This window comes from Cyanistes caeruleus, unplaced genomic scaffold, assembly GCF_971803275.1.
Source record: "Cyanistes caeruleus unplaced genomic scaffold, bCyaCae1.hap1.1 HAP1_SCAFFOLD_78, whole genome shotgun sequence".
Classification (NCBI taxonomy): Eukaryota; Metazoa; Chordata; class Aves; order Passeriformes; family Paridae; genus Cyanistes; species Cyanistes caeruleus.
In genome coordinates this window covers 2,552,501-2,568,565 of record NW_028255889.1, presented here as the reverse complement: position 1 = coordinate 2,568,565, position 16,065 = coordinate 2,552,501, and the positions used below count along the sequence as shown (strand labels likewise).

Here is a 16,065-nt window from a genome sequence, read left to right as displayed (position 1 = left end):
GTGTGGTAATTTGTGGAGATTTTGTGGGATGTTTCTGGGATTTGAAAGACTTTGAGGAGACATGTAGTATTTTGAGGGTTTTTTTTATATTGTGAGGAAATTTGTCAAGATTTTGTGGGATATTTCTGGAATTTGGTAGGGTTTTGAGAAGATTTTTCTGGAATTTTGTGGGATGTTTGTGGAATTTTGTGGAAATTGGAAGAGTTTTTGTGGGATGTTTCTGGAATTTGGTAGAGTTTAGTGAAGATTTAGGGAGTGTGTTGGGATGTATGTGGAATTCCGTGGAATGTTTTTGGAATTTGGTGGGAATTTTGAGGGATTTTGTAGGATTTTTCTGGAATTTGGTAGGGTTTTGAAAAGATTTTTCTGGAATTTTGCGGGATGTTTAGAGAATATTGTGGAAATTTTTGTGGGATGTTTCTGGAATTTGGTGGGGTTTTGAAAAGATTTAAGGAATTGTGTGGGATTTTTCTGGAATTTGGTAGACTTTGAGGAGACATGAAGGATTTTGAAGTATTTTCATAGATTGTGTGGTAATTTGTGGAGATTTTGGTGGGATGTTTCCGGAATTTGTTAGGGTTTTGAGAAGATTTAGGGAATTGTGTGGGATGTTTGTGCAATTTCGAAAGACTTTGAGGAGATATGAAGAATTTTGAGGTATTTTTCTTAGATTGTGTGGAAATCTGTAAAGATTTTGTGGGAAGTTTTTGGAATTTGGTGGGGTTTTGCGAAAATGTAAAGAATTTTGTGGGAGGTTTCTGGAATGTTGTGCGATTTTTTTGGAATGTTGTGGAATGTTCTGGAATTTGGTGAGATTTTGAGAAGACTTGAAGAATGTTGAGGGATTTTTCTAGGATGTGTGGAAATTTGTAAAGATTTTGTGGGAAGTTTCTGGAATTTGGTGGGGTTTTGAGAAGATTTTTCTAGAATTTTATGAGATGTTTCTGGAATTTGGTAGGGCTTTGAGAAGGTTTAAGGAGTTTGTTGGGATATTTGTGGAATTGTGTGGGATGTTTGTGGAATTTGTAAGACTTTGAGGAGACATGAAGAATTTTGAGGTATTTTTCTTAGATTGTGTGAAAATTGGAAAAGTTTTTGTGGGATGTTTCTGGAATTTGGAAGAGTTTTGAGAAGATTTAGGGAGTTTGATGGGATGTATGTGGAATTTTGTGTGATTTTTCTGGAATTTGGTGGGATGTTTCTAGAATTTTGTGGGATTTTGGCTAGACTTGAAGAATTTTGAAAGATTTTTCTTAGATTGTGTGCAAATTGGTGGAGGTTTAGTGGGAAGTTTCTGGAATTTGGTAGGGTTTTGTGAAATTGTAAAGAATTTTGTATGAGGTTTCTGGAAGGTTGTGCGATTTTTTTGGAATGTTGTGGAATGTTCTGGAATTTAGTGAGATTTTAAAGAGACTTGAAGAATTTTGAGGGATTTTTCTAGGATGAGTGGAAATTGGAAAAGTTTTTGTGGGATTTTTCTGGAATTTGGTGGGGTTTTGAAAAGATTTTTCTGGAATTTTGTGCGATGTTTGCGGAATTTTGTGGAATATTTTTTGTGATTTTTGTGGCATGTTTCTGGAATTTGGTGGGGTTTTGAGAAGGTTTAAGGAGTTTGTTGGGATGTTTGTGGAATTTCGAAAGACTTTGAGGAGACATGAAGTATTTTGAAGTATTTTCATAGGTTGTGTGGTAATTTGTGGAGATTTTTGTGGGATGTTTCCGGAATTTGTCAAGGTTTTGAGAACATTTAGTGAGTTTGTTGGGATGTTTGTGAAATTCCGTGGGATGTTTTTGGAATTTGTTGAAATTTTTGTGGAATTGCGTGGGATGTTTCCGGAATTTGGTAGGGTTTTGAGAAGATTTTTCTGGAATTTTGTGGGATGTTTGTGGAATTTTGTGGAAATTGGAAGAGATTTTGTGGGATGTTTGTGGAATTTGGTAGGGTTTTGAGATGATTTAGGGAATTGTGTGGGATGATGTTTAGAATTTCGAAAGACTTTGAGGGGCTATGAAGAATTTTGAAGTATTTTTCTTAGATTGTGTGGTAATTTGTGGAGATTTTGTGGGATGTTTCTGGAATTTGGTAGGGTTTTGAGAAGACTTAGTGAGTTTGTTGGGATATTTGTGTAATTTTGAGGGATTTTTCTGGAATTTGGTGAAATGTTCGTGGAATTTTGTGGAAATTGGAAAGGTTTTGTGGTATGTTTCTGGAATTTGGTATGGTTTTGGGAAGATTTAGGGAGTTTGTTTGGATGTTTCGGGATTTTTGAGGGATTTTGACTAGAATTGAAGAGTTTTGAGTTTTCTTAGATTGTGTGCAAATTTGTGGAGATTTTGTGGGATGTTTCTGTAATTTGAAAGACTTTGAGGTGACATGAAGAGTTTTGAGGGTTTTTTTTAGATTGTGTGGAAATTTGTGGAGATTTTGTCAGATATTTCTGGAATTTGGTAGGGTTTTGAGAAGATTTTTCTGGAATTTTGTGGGATGTTTGTGGAATTTTGTGGTAATTTTTGAAGATTTTGTGGGATGTTTCTGGAATTTGGTAGAGTTTAGAGAAGATTTAGGGAGTGTGTTGGAATGTTTGTGGAATTCCGTGGAATGTTTTTGGAATTTGGTGGAAATTTTGAGGGATTTTGCAGGATTTTTCTGGAATTTGGTAGGGTTTTGAAAAGATTTTTCTGGATTTTTGTGGGATGTTTGTGGAATTTTGTGGAAATTGGAAGAGGTTTTGTGGGACGTTTCTAAAATTTGGTAGGGTTTTGAGAAGATTTAGGGAATTGTGTGGGATGTTTGTGGAAATTCGAAAGACTTTGAGGAGACATGAGGAATTTTGAAGTATTTTTCTTAGATTGTGTGGAAATTTGTGGAGATTTTGTGGGATGTTTCTGGAATTTGATGGAGTTTTGCGAAAATGTAAAGAATTTTGTGGGAGGTTTCTGGAATGTGCGATTTCTTTGAAATGTTGTGGAATGTTCTGGAATTTGGTGAGATTTTGAGAAGACTTGAAGAATTTTGAGGGATTTTTCTAGGATGTGTGGAAATTTGTAAAGTTTTTGTGGGATGTTTCTGGAATTTAGTGGGGTTTTGAGAAGATTTAGGGAGTTTGTTGGGATGTTTCTGGAATTTTGTGGGATTTTGACTAGACTTAAATCATTTTGAAAGATTTTTCATAGCTTATGTGCAAATTTGAGGAGATTTTGTGGAATGTTTCTGGAATTTGAAAGACTTTGAAGAGATGTCGTGGTTTTAAACGAATAACTGAGAAAATTACTTATTTCTTGCTGTGAGATATGGATTAGAACAAGAGCAAAACAGGCCTAAAACTTAAAAGGAAAAAGGAAAGTTTATTGACAAACTACAATAGTAAGAACACCAGAATAAACTTCCAGAAAACCTTTTCATCCCCTATCTACTCACTATTTCCTTGTTCACATGACAACAGAGACAAAAACTTTGGAACTTTGATGGTTAAAACAGTCCCAATTCTTGCTACAGTCTTTTCACCAGTCTTTGTAGAGAAACAGAAGTTTCTTCCTGTTAATTTATGGAGTTTCTCAGAAGAAAACTATTTTTGTTATAGTTTTCCATTGCCCTAATGTTTGCTGCCCAGAGCTGCTATTATTCGAGCCCACTCCTCCCATTTTCACATCACTCTGAGGTTTGTATGGGCCATGAGTCTAGGGGTAGCATTTTTAAGGATAAGTTATTCAAACGCAAAAAGTCTTCTTCATCTGTTCTGTGAGCTTCACTAGAAAACAGTTTTCTCATTGCCTCTCAAGGCTTCAAATCTCCCAGCACTTCACTATACCACAATTACTCTACTCTTTACTCAAATTTACACTTTGAACACTTTATTCCTCTCTAGATTCTGTATCATGAATTAAAGGAGTTCTTTTCAGAACTGTCCATCTCCATAGTTTTAACAGAAAGATATTTCAGCTTAATTAAAGCATCTTCTTAATTCTCTACCTTTTCTGAAGCTTCTTTTCTTTCCTGTCAGTGGTAGTTTATAAAGTCTGTTTTCATGTTGACCACTCTCTCTCTCTCTGGATAAAAAGATTAATCCGCAAGTCTCATCTGGGTAATGAAAGAGTTAAAATCTTGCCCAGGCTTTTTGTAGGTGGTTCGGTGATCTCTGCCAAACAGGAGCTGGAGCTGTCTGCGATGGAAAGTTCCTCATGGCTGCTCTGGAGAGTGTAGTCGCCGCTCCAGCCCGCTGCAAGTCCAGGGCCTCTCTCTTTCTTCACTCGGCATTTTCCAGTGAATTTAGTTACAGCAAAACCTGCAGCCGAGCCAGAGATCGGTTCGGCCTGGCCCGGGCCCGAGGAAAACCTTCCGCAGGCCCCCCGCCATCTGCCGGCCGGGACACGCGGCTGGCCCCGGCCCCGGCCCCGCCCGGCCGCATGGCCTGGGCAGGGAACGGGAGGCCTGGAGCTCTGCCACCCTTCACAGCCAGGAAACAAAGAGAACCAAGAGAGCTCTGGGTTTACACTTTAAGGTAGGGTTCACAAGTTGATCCCACTTTTCAATGGCGTAAACTGCTGTCAATTCTCAGCAATGACCGATAATTGGTCAGGAGAAAAGACTCCGGGCAGTTCCCAGCAACTCCAACTCCCTTAAAGGTAAAGTTAACTCCATGACAATATGATTATATTGTTTTAATTAAAGGTTTCAAGCTAGGTGTTGTGGTTTTAAACCAGTAACTAAAAAAACTACTTATTTTTTGTTGTGAGATATGGATTAGAACAAGAGCAAAACAGGCTTAAGACTTAAAAGTAATAAAGACAGTTTATTAACAAACTACAAGAATAAGAATACCAGAATAAACTTTCAGAAAACCTCCTTATCTTCTACATCTTAACTATTTCTCTGTACACATGACAACATAGAGACAAATAACTTTAGGATTCTGGTGGTTAAAAACAGTCTTAATTCTTGCTACAGTCTTTCATCAGTCTTTGTAGAGAAACAGAAGTCTCTTTCTGTTAGCTTACGGAGTTTCTCACGAGAAAACTATTTTTCATCATAGTTTTCTATTTCTCTAATTCCAGCTGCCCGGAAATCTGTCATTAGATCTTCTCCTCTCATTTCACATCTCCGAGGTGTGTATGAGTCACAGAGTTTAGGAATCTTATTTTTAAAGATAAGTTATTCAAAGGCAGAAGTCTTCTTCATTTGTCTCTGTGAGCCTTCCTAGAAAACAGTTTTCTCTTTACCCCCCAAAGCTTCAAAATCTTCACTCAACTCAATTCCAGCAACTCACAGTATCACAAGTACTCTCTCTCTCTTCTGCTCAAAAGTTACACTTTGAATATCTCATTCCTCCTAATACTCTTATCATAAATTAAAAGAGTCTTTTTATACTATTATTGTCCATCTCCATAGCTTTAACAGAAAAATATTTCAGCTGTAAAGCATCTCCTTATTCTCTCTTTCTTATTTAAACTTAACTCTTTTCTTCACTGTTTTTAGTAGTTCTATGATGTCTCCTCTATGTTGATTGTCTCTCTCTCTCTGTCTTTCTGAGAAAAAGAGTAATCTGTATGTTTATCCAGGTAGTAAAAGAATTAAAAGCTTTAAGAAAACTGCAAGAGTTCATGGTGTTAAGTTCCAGTCTAGCAACAAAAACTGAAAACCAAGCTCGGCTGACCAGCGCTGCTTCTCTTCCCCCTCCCCACCTCCACCCCGCGGCCTTGTCGGCCTGGAGAGGGTGGGGGGAAGGCCAAGACAGAGCCTGCTACCTTGTCAGAAGCCGGAAACCAAAGAGGGCAAGAGAATTCTGTCTGTACTTCTTAAGGGGGTGTTTACAAGTTGAATTCACTTTTTAATGGTCAGATCTGCTGTCAATTCTTGGAAATGACCGATAATTGGTCAGGAAGAAAAACTCCCATCAGCCACCAGCAGCTTCAACTTCCTCTCCCTCCAAGCTGTCTTAAAGGTAAAGCTACCCCATGACACTAGGACAGCAGTGCTCCCCACAATTTTTCATCAGTTAGTTCTTTTTGAGGCTAAATTTGATTAATGAGAGGGGTTTCCCTCTCCATTGTTTCTTTGGTGAGTAAGCATTCTTTGAATTTTCAACCCATTCCTCTCTTCGGGCCACTGGCAAGAGATGGGTCTCATTCCTTTCTTCATCTAATTGTTTCTGCAAAATTTCAACTAGGTTTTGAAAGGAGATGTCATGGTTTTAAACCAGTAACTAAAAAATTACTTATTTCTTGCTGTGAGATATGGATTAGAGCAAGAGCAAAACAGGCTTAAAACTTAAAAAGGGATAAAGAAAGTTTATTAACAAAACTACAAGAATAAGAACACCAGAATAAACTTCCAGAAAACTCTTCTGTCTCTCACTACTTGACCATTTCTTTGTATACATGACAACATAGAGACAAAAAAAATTTTGAACTTTGGTGGTTAAAAACAGTCCCAATTCTTGCTACAGTCTTTTCATCAGTCTTTGTAGAGAAACAGAAGTCTCTTTCTGATAACCTATGGAGTTTCTCACAAGAAAACTATTTCTGTTACAGTTCTCTGTTGCTCTGATGCCAGCTGCCCGGAAATCTGTCATCAGTTCTTCTCCTCTCATTTCACATCGCTCTGAGGTGTGTATGGGCCATGAGTCTAGGGATGTCATTTTAAGGATGAGTCATTCAAAGGCAAAAGTCTTCTTCATCTGTCTCTGTGAGCTTTCCTAGAAAACAGTTTTCTCATTGCCCCCAAGGCTTCAAAATCTTCGCTTTACTCAGTTCCAGCAACCCACTGTATCACAATTACTCTCTCTTTTGCTCAAAAATCCACACTTTGAACACTCCAAGCTTCCCAATACTCTGTCATGAATTAAAGGAGTCTTTTTAAGCTACTATTGTCCATCTCCATAGCTTTAACAGAAAGGTATTTCAGCTTGTAAAGCATCTCCTTATTCTCTCTTCCCCATTTAAAACTTAACTCTTTTCCTCACTGTTTTTACTGGTTTTATGATGTCTTCTTCATGTTGATTGTCTCTCTCTTTCTCTGTCTTTCTGGGAAAAAGGAGTAATCTGTACGTTTTATTCAGGTAGTAAAAGAATTAAAAGCTTTAGAAAAGCTGCAAGAGTTCATGGTGTCAGGTTTCAGTCCAGCAGCAGAAACTGAAAACTAAACCAGGTTGGCCGGCTCTGCTTTCTTTTCCTCCGCGCCCCCCCCGCCCCCGTCCCCCCCCCTTCGTCCTCTGCGGCCTTGTCCGGCTTGGGGGGGGAGGGGGCAGGGGAGAAGGAGGAGGCCACGACAGAGCCTTGTTACCTTTTCAGAAGCCAGAAACAAAAGAGTGCACCAGAGTGCTCTGACTTTACATATTAGGGCGGTGTTCACAGTTTGAATTCACTTTTTAAGGGTCAAAACTGCTGTCGGTTCTTAAAAATGACTGATAATTGGTCAGGAGGAAAGTCTCCCATCAGCCACCAGCACCTTCAACTTCCTTAGCTCCTAAAATCAATATAAAGGTAAAGCCACCCCATGACATCAATTAAAGACAGGAATGGGAGCGTGGTGGGGAAAAAGGGTTTCTGGAAGTTCTATTCTGCATTCTTAACCTTGTAGTTTGGTTAATAAACTTACTCATTCCTTTAAGTTTTAAGCTTCTTTTGCCCTTCTCATCATCCACATCTCACAGCAAGAAATGAGTAAGTTTTACAGTGATTTTCTAACTAATGCTTTAAAATCACGACAGGCGTAACAGAGAGTGGAACACTGGGGCTGTGCCTGCTGTGGTGTCACAGAGAGGAGAACACTGGGGCTGTCCCTGCTGTCGTGTCACAGAGAGGGGAACACTGGGGCTGTCACTTGTGCTAGTGTGTGTTAGATTGACATTTATGAAAAAAAGAGAAGCAGCTAAGGAAGTTAAGGTTGCTGGAAACTGATTGGAGATTTTTGTCCTGGCCAATACCTGGCCATTTCTGGAATTGACAGTAGTTTTGCCCATTGAAAAGTGACATGAAGCTGTGAACACCACCCTTTCAATTTTAAGCCTGGGAATTTCTCTTTCTCTTTGCTTTCTGGCTTTTGAAGAGGTAACAGGGCTCTGGTTCAGCCTCCGCCGCTCCACATCAGACAAGGCCGCGGCGGGGAGCGGGGCTGGCTGGAGTTCTGCGGTTCCTGGTGCTGGATGGCGACTGTGAAGTGACAGGAGCCCCTTCCCAGAGGGGCTGAAGCCCTTGCAGGGCTCGCTGCGCCTTGTGTAGCGGGGCTGCCGGGTCAGGCCACTTCCGGGCTCGAGTGCAGTTTCTGACGCTGCTGGCTTTCAGCAGAGACTGCCGAGGAAGGGGAGGGAAAGCTCTTGAGCTGCGGCGTGTTGAGACAGTGGCCACACTCCTCCAGAGCAGCTACCAAAAATCTTCCATGGCAAACGGCTCCAGCCGCTGCCTCGGCAGAGATCAAGGCCTGGGCAAGAGTTTAACCCTTTCACTAGGCAGATGAGACTTGCAGATTAATCCTTTTTCCAGAGAGAGGGGAAGAGAGAGGGATCACCATGGAAAGAGACAGCATCAAGGATCAAAGGCAGCAAGGGAAGGAATTAACCCTCAGATGGAAAGACAATGAGGAGATGCCAGAATAAGCTGAAGTTTTCTTTTGTTCTTTTGTTTGTATGGAGAGGGACAATAATGTCCTGAAAAAACTCCTTTCATTCCTGAAAGAGTATTTTGGGGGGAATGGAGTATTTCAAAGTGTAGATCTGAGCAAAAGTAATTCATTGATAAAGCTGAGTCAAGGGTGAAGTGGTTGTAATCCTAGGAGATGCTGGAAGAGAAAAGGAGAAGTGAGAGTTGTTGAAGATTTGTGGCTCTTAAGAGACAAAGCAAAAATTTCTGTTTCCAGAGATGGCCACAGAGACAAATGAAGAGAACTTTTGCCTTGGAAGATCTCATCCTTCAAAGGACACCCCTTGAATCATGGCCCAAGAACACAACTCAGAGTGGTGTGAAATGGGAGGAAAGGACTGATGGCAGAGTTTCCTGGGCCACTGGCGTCAGAGCAATAGGAAGCCACGAGAAAATGGTTTTCTTATGAAAAACTCCATAGATTGACAAAAAAGAACTTCTTTTTCTCGACAAAGACTGCTGAAAAGACTATAGCAAAGTTTGGACTGTTTTAACCACCAGGGTTTGTTTTTTTTCCTCTATGTTGTCAATTAAAGACAGGAATGGCAGCGTGGTGGGGAAAAAGGGTTTCTGGAAGTTTTATTCTGCTTTCTTAACCTTGTAGTTTGGTTAATAAACTTACTCATTCCTTTAGGTTTTAAGCTTCTTTTGCCCTTCTCATCATCCACATCTCACAGCAAGAAATGAGTAAGTTTTACAGTGATTTTCTAACTAATGCTTTAAAACCACGACAGGCGTAACAGAGAGTGGAACACTGGGGCTGTGCCTGCTGTGCTGTCACAGAGAGGAGAACACTGGGGCTGTCCCTGCTGTGGTGTCACAGAGAGGAGAACACTGGGGCTGTCCCTGCTGTTGTGTCACAGAGAGGAGAACACTGGGGCTGTCCCTGCTGTGCTGTCACAGAGAGGTGGAAACTGGGACATTCACAGCGGTTGTGTCACAGTGTCATGGGGTGGTTTTACCTTTATGGTAGTTTTGAGAGCTAAGGAAGTTGAAGGTGCTGGTGGCTGATGGCAGTCTTTCCTCCAGACCAATTATCAGTCATTTCTAATAATTGACAGCAGTTTTGACCATTAAAACGTAGAGTCACCATGTGAACACCTCCTTAAGATGTAGAGTCAGAGCACTCTTGTCCTCTTTTGTTTCTGGCTTCTGAAAAGGTAACAAGGCTCTGTCTTGGCCTCCTCCTCTCCCCCCCCGCCCTCCAGGCCGGACAAGGCCACAGAGGACGAAGGCGGGGGCGGAGGAAAAGAAAGCAGAGCCGGCCAACCTGGTTTAGTTTTCAGTTTCTGCTGCTGGACTGAAACCTGACACCATGAACTCTTGCAGCTTTTCTAAAGCTTTTAATTCTTTTACTACCTGAATAAAACGTACAGATTACTCCTTTTTCCCAGAAAGACAGAGAAAGAGAGAGACAATCAACATGAAGAAGACATCATAAAACCACTAAAAACAGTGAGGAAAAGAGTTAAGTTTTAAATGGGGAAGAGAGAATAAGGAGATGCTTTACAAGCTGAAATACCTTTCTGTTAAAGCTATGGAGATGGACAATAGTAGCTTAAAAAGACTCCTTTAATTCATGACTGAGTACTGGATCCCACACTGAGCCTGTACACAGTCAAGTTGCCGGATCTCGTGGCCAGGTTAAATCTTGTGAAACTTGGAATCAAGATTGTTGGCTGAATTTAACAGCTGTACAATTGTCCTCCAAAGTTGTTTGTGGCAAAAACAATACCAAATACTGGGGAGAGCTTAATGTTCATGTTGTAATACCTACCACACAGCCACCAATTAGATTGACTCCAAAAATTTCTGAAACTGGACCCTATGTAATCAGGAAAACTGGCCAACAACAAATGCTATTTAATCCAGCATGGTCTATCAAACTGTGATGGATTGGCATTTAAGAAAACAAAGAGAAACACCTAAGGAAGTTCAAACCGCTGGAGCCTGATGGGAGTTTGTCTCCTAGCCAACAGCTGGTCATTTCTAAGAATTGACAGCAGTTCTTAACCATTGAAAAGTGAGACACCACCTTAAGACCTAAGCCTGGGAATTTCTTGGTCTCTTTGTTTTCTGGCTGTGAAAGGTAACTGAGCTTTAGCTGGCTTCCCGTCCCCGGCCCAGCCCATGCGGCCCGGGCAGGGGCTGGGCTGGGCCTGCCGCGGCTCCCGGCCGGGAGATGGGGCCTGCGGGGCTTGCCCCGGGCTCTGGCCGAGCCAGGCCGGTCCCTGGCTTGGCTGCAGTTTTTGCTGTGACTGAATTCACCAGAGACTGCCAAGTAAGGAAAGAAAAGAAGCTCTTGACCTGCGGCGGGCTGAGACAGTGACCACACTCTCCAGAGCAGCCATGAACAATCTTCCATCGCAGACAACTCCAGCTGCTGCTCCGGCAGAGATCACAGAACCATCTACAAAGCCTGGGCAAGATTTTAACTCTTTCATCACCCAGATGAGACTTTCAGATTAATCCTTTTTTTCCAGAAAAAGAAAAATATAGTAATCAACATGTAAAGAGACTTTATAAACTATCAGAGACAGTAAAGAAAAGAGTTAAGCTTCAGAAGAGGTAGAGAATAAGGAGATGCTTTAATTAAGCTGAAATACTTTTCTGTTAAAGTTATGGAGATGGACAATAGTGTCCTGAAAAAACTCCTTTAATTCATGACAGAGTATATAGGGAGGAATGGAGTGTTCAAAGTGTAGATTTTGAGCAAAAGGTGGAGGAATTGTGATACAGTGAAGTGCTGGAACAGAGTGGGGAGAAGTAATAGTTGAAGATTTGAAGCCTTGAGAGGCAAAGAGAAAATTTCTTTTTTCCAGGGAAGCTCACAAAGACAAATGAAGAGAACTTTTGCCTTTGAATAACTCATCCTTAAAAATGACATCCCTAGACTCATGGCCCATTACACACCTCAGAGTGATGTGAAATGGGAGGAGAAAATATGATGACAGATTTCTGGGCATCAGAAAAATAGAAAGCTATAACAAAAATAGTTTTCTTGTGATAAACTCCATAGATTAGCAGAAGAAGACTTCTGTTTCTCTACAAAGCCTGATGAAAAGACTCTATCAGGGATTGGGACTGTTTTAAACACCTGAGTTCCAAATTTTTTTGTCTCTATGTTGTCATTTGAATGAGGGAATGGTTAAGTAGTGGGGGATAAAAAGGTTTTTCTGGAGGTTTATTCTGGTGTTCTTAATCTTGTAGTTTTGTTAATGAACTTACTTTATTCCTTTTAAGTTTTAAGCCTGTTTTGCTCTTGTTCTAATCCACATCTCATAGCAAGAAATAAGTAAATTTTCTAGTAATTTTTTAGTTACTGCTTTAAAACCATGACACTTTTGTAGTCTAAAAAAATTGCTCCTTTGAAAAAGAAGCCAAATTTTAAATTATAATTTACTTTTTTTCTCTCCTTTTTTAAACTACTCAGGGCTTCATATAATTCTATTTTATAGCAAAAAGAACATTTGCCAAAAAAGCTTTAAAACAAATAGCCAAGCACTGATACATGGTAAAATGCTGATCTTTTTATCTTTTTTTTTACCATTTCTTATCAGTGTTTTTTCTTCTTCTTTTCACTGCAATAGCATCACAAGTAAGGAGAAAGAAAAAAGGCCACAGTCCATCATCATTTTCATCATTTTACAGAAATTTCTAAAAAATTTTGGGAATGAGGATGGGCAAAATCAGAACTACAAGAACAGGAGGCAACTGCAAGTCCCATCAGAAAGAAACCGGGATTTTCCTGGAAAAAACCAAAATGCAATAACATTGATAAACACAAAAGAAATTCCCAAATAAAATGAAAAATTTGGGCCCTCCCAGGCCTTGGTAACCTGTTGTGTTGGAATTTCTCCTATTCCACCTCCAAGTTATTCTTTTCTCTCGCACTGTATTAGGAACGGCGAGGAGTACGACACTGACTCCCTTGGCTGCGTTGTCCAAGAGAGCAAAGTTTATTATTCTTAATCTTCTTTTATACACATGTTCGAGAAGATCTGACAGGTAAAACTCTCATTGCTCATTAAAGGTACACATCACCTTCATTGCTTAAGTGGAACACCAGCCCTTGACTAAACAACACCTGCCAAAGGTGTCCTTTAACAAGAACTGTTGGGATTCCTTCTTATGCTTTCCCAGGCCAGAGTGAGAAGCCTGTGTGACTCAGTTTCACACAGGCTCTGTGCTCCCTGCCTGCTTTCAGCATCCATACGCATCCAGTGCATTTGGTTGGAATGTTATCCTTTCTTTCCCTTCTTAAAAATGCTTTGTTTCCCAGTTCCTTTGTGCTTGTTTCTACTGCGATTTCCCCATTCCCTGCACTATCCGGTATTTTTCTGGATCTGGATTCTCTCCTGCCTCACTCCCCGCTGTCTCAGACACCTGAAATCCCGCCCCCAAAAAAATCCCCAAAACTCTCAGAAGACTGAATCAGCACAACTTGTATCAGCACCATCACCAGAGTGTTCCTCGACAAACAGGCAGATTATTTGGGATGAGAACCCATCATCCAGCAGATCCATGAATTCCTTCAATGTGGAGCTGGAAAAAGCTGCTAAAATCAGGATTTTGCCATTCTGGGAGTGTTTTGGAGCCCAGGTTTATTCCCATGGGGAATAAAATCCTTCCTGGTTTGAACCAATCCATTTGGAAGGCTGCACATGGCTCACCTGGGCTGGGAAAAAGCAGAAAAATCCTGGATCACACACCTGAGGGAGGGGTCTGTTAATCCTGGCTCATCCCACAAACTTCCATTCCTCAATCAGGGAAGGATGGATTAGGGAAATCCCCCGTCCAGGAGCACCTATGGCACCTCCCAAAAAAACATTTCCTTCTTTTTCCAATTCCAGGAACCAAATTCCTGGATTATTTCCCATCAGGAAATGGGGTTAATTAAAGATCAGGTTTTTTCCCAGCATTCTGGTCTCAAGCACTCCAGCGATTCTGCTGATCTCTATCCCAGGTGTGATTCAGAGGGTTGGGATCTCCTGGAAAAGGGGATTGATGGTTTCTTCCTTGGAAACCCCAGGGCTCTGGTCCTGGCACATCCTGCCATTCTCACCCCCCTCAGATAAACCTGCTCCAGTTAGGAGCCCCAGGGAAGCACCAGAGCAGCCGGCTGTCAGGAACAAGGCAAATCAAGCCTGGGGGCTGCTCATGGAGCTGGATCAAGATGCACCTGGGAGCCCTCAGCAATCCAGCCAGCACCACATGGGCAGGAGGACACAGATGGTGCTGTCAGGCTGGGACAGGACTTGTGCCTTCAGCACAACCACCAAAGGCCAAGGGGCTTCTGGCCATTTTCCCTGCACCACTGCACACCTGGGCAGGTTGCTGAGCACAAAGACCCTTTTCCCCCTCTTCCCCTATGCCCTGCAGACCCTGGGCAGCAAAAGAACAGTCTTGCAGTCTGTTTATTAGAACACATCTTTTATTTATACACTACAGAAAAATGATAAAAGAACAGTCTTGAAATAAATGGAGAATGCCTTGCAGATCAGGTCCCTGTGGAGCTCCAGCAGCACAGCCAGGCACAGCCCCACGGACGAGGCCGTGTTCTTTTCCCAGCTGTGCATCTCTTTAAATACCTTCATGCAGTCTTTGGTTATTTCACTAATGGTGTGGGTGGGATTCTTATTTTTCTTTTTGAGAATTTCTTGGAAGGCTTCCTGATACAAAATGAAGGTGCCATCACTGATCTTTGATGGGATAATATCTTCCTAGTGTTTTTTCAACTGCTTTATTTTGGTTTCTTTACGCTTTGATGGCTTTTGAATTTTTTCCTGTGGCTGCTCTTCTGTTTTTCTGTTAGTTTGTAATCCAATTGAGGCTTGTTGTTTTAACATCAGATAGCATCTCTTGTCACTGATTTGTTTTGCAGTTTTGGATGGGATGTGTTCAGCAATCAGTTTATTAATGTTTTTATTACCCTCATATTGTTTTATTAGTTGGATTAGCAGATTTTCCTCCTCTTCACTCCAGCATTTCTTGTGGGCTCCTCTTGCTGATGTTTCTTTTGGTCTCATGGCTTCTAGCTTCTCCTGGTTTCTGACTGCTGGATGTGCAATTCTTTTATGTTGTCCCAGTCCAATTTTAGTTTGAAAACTCATCTGGCATACATTGCAGGGCCATTTTCCTGGGGATGGTTTTTTTATTTTACCTTTGCATTTTGGATAGTGGCAGGCAATGCTGTGAAAATTTGTATTTTCCAAATCACATCTGGTGCATTTAAATTTGCATTCTCTAATTCCATGTGCTCTGAGTAAATGTTCAATTAATCCAGGCATTTTATTCGTTTTAATACCGCAGCACGGGCAGGGTGGATTCTCATCTGGAACTGATATGACAGGGCAGTCTTCTGATTCCCCATTGTTTGGTGGTTGAATAGTGGTTTCCTCTGGCTCTGATAAAACTGCTGCTTCTTCCTGGGTGGGTGGGGGTGTGGCAGTCTTTTCCTGGCTCTTATCAATCCCGTTATCATCTAGAGATAAGCAAGTCATTGTATCATCACAGTACACATCAGGGTATCCCTCCAGCCCCTCCCGCCCCACACAATGGGCATTACATTCTTCGGCACAATGCATCGAGTTGTAGAACTCCAGTTTTAAACATTTCCAAACCTCCCTTCCCAATTCTGAGGGTTTAAAATTTGGGTTTTGTGGCGATTTTATATACCAGTCTTTAAAATTAGTTTGAGTCGCCGTGGACACACGGAGTAGCTTTAAAGCCTTTACCGTGGTGCCGTTTCAAAGTAAAACTAAGTCCAGTTGAGGGAATATTGACTAACAGCACCCCCTCAAGCGCTGTCAGCTTTGCCCAACTTGACCTCGGGCTCGGTTTCAGGCAGGGAGCTTTTAAGGAGCTTCTGCCGATAACTTTTCGACGCAAAATCGTGAAACTGCACTTTGGGTGGCGAGTCCAAAGGCAGGGAGGCAGTGAAAAACACAACCTCACTCACACTGGGGCAGAAATGAGCTAGTTACCCTTGCGGGTATCCAGCGGGACCACGAGGAGGTCTGATTTCAGCGGCTAAGCCCAGTTAGGAATGCAAACTTACCTCTGTTAAGAGTCATAGTGACTCGACTCGAGTCGCCGGCAGAGGCGGCGAGCGGGCGGCCGCTTGCACAGGCCGGCAACGGGGCGTCCCCACCCCGCGGGGAGCAGACACGGCACCAGCCAGCAAGCGGCACCTCGGGGCGGACAGCGGGGAAAAGGAAGCAGGCGGAAGCGGGCAGTGGGAAGCCGCCGGCCCCCGGCGTGACTCGACTCGAATCCCCGGCAGAGGCGGCGAGCGGGCGGCCGCTTGCACAGGCCGGCTCTTCGGCGCTCCGCGCAGGTCTTTGGCCCCGGGCCCGCCTCCGGGGGCTCGCCGGGCGGCCCCGCCCTCTGACGTCACCCTGCCTTGGCACCGCCTTCCGGGCTTTCCCC

The 16,065-nt window shown here is 42.2% G+C and overlaps 1 protein-coding gene and 1 long non-coding RNA gene across 2 annotated transcripts in view; one reads left to right on the top strand and one right to left on the bottom strand.

Moving 5' to 3' along the window:
* The window catches only part of LOC111944270 (uncharacterized), a 100,112-nt gene that overhangs the window by 21,182 nt on the left and 62,865 nt on the right, over positions 1 to 16,065 (top strand). The window lies entirely within an intron of this gene.
* On the bottom strand, positions 14,051 to 16,035 carry LOC147646867 (uncharacterized). Its single transcript, XR_015281783.1, has 2 exons — positions 15,695 to 16,035; positions 14,051 to 15,118 (listed from the first exon to the last, which is right to left on the bottom strand). It is a non-coding gene; the product is annotated as an uncharacterized LOC147646867 (long non-coding RNA).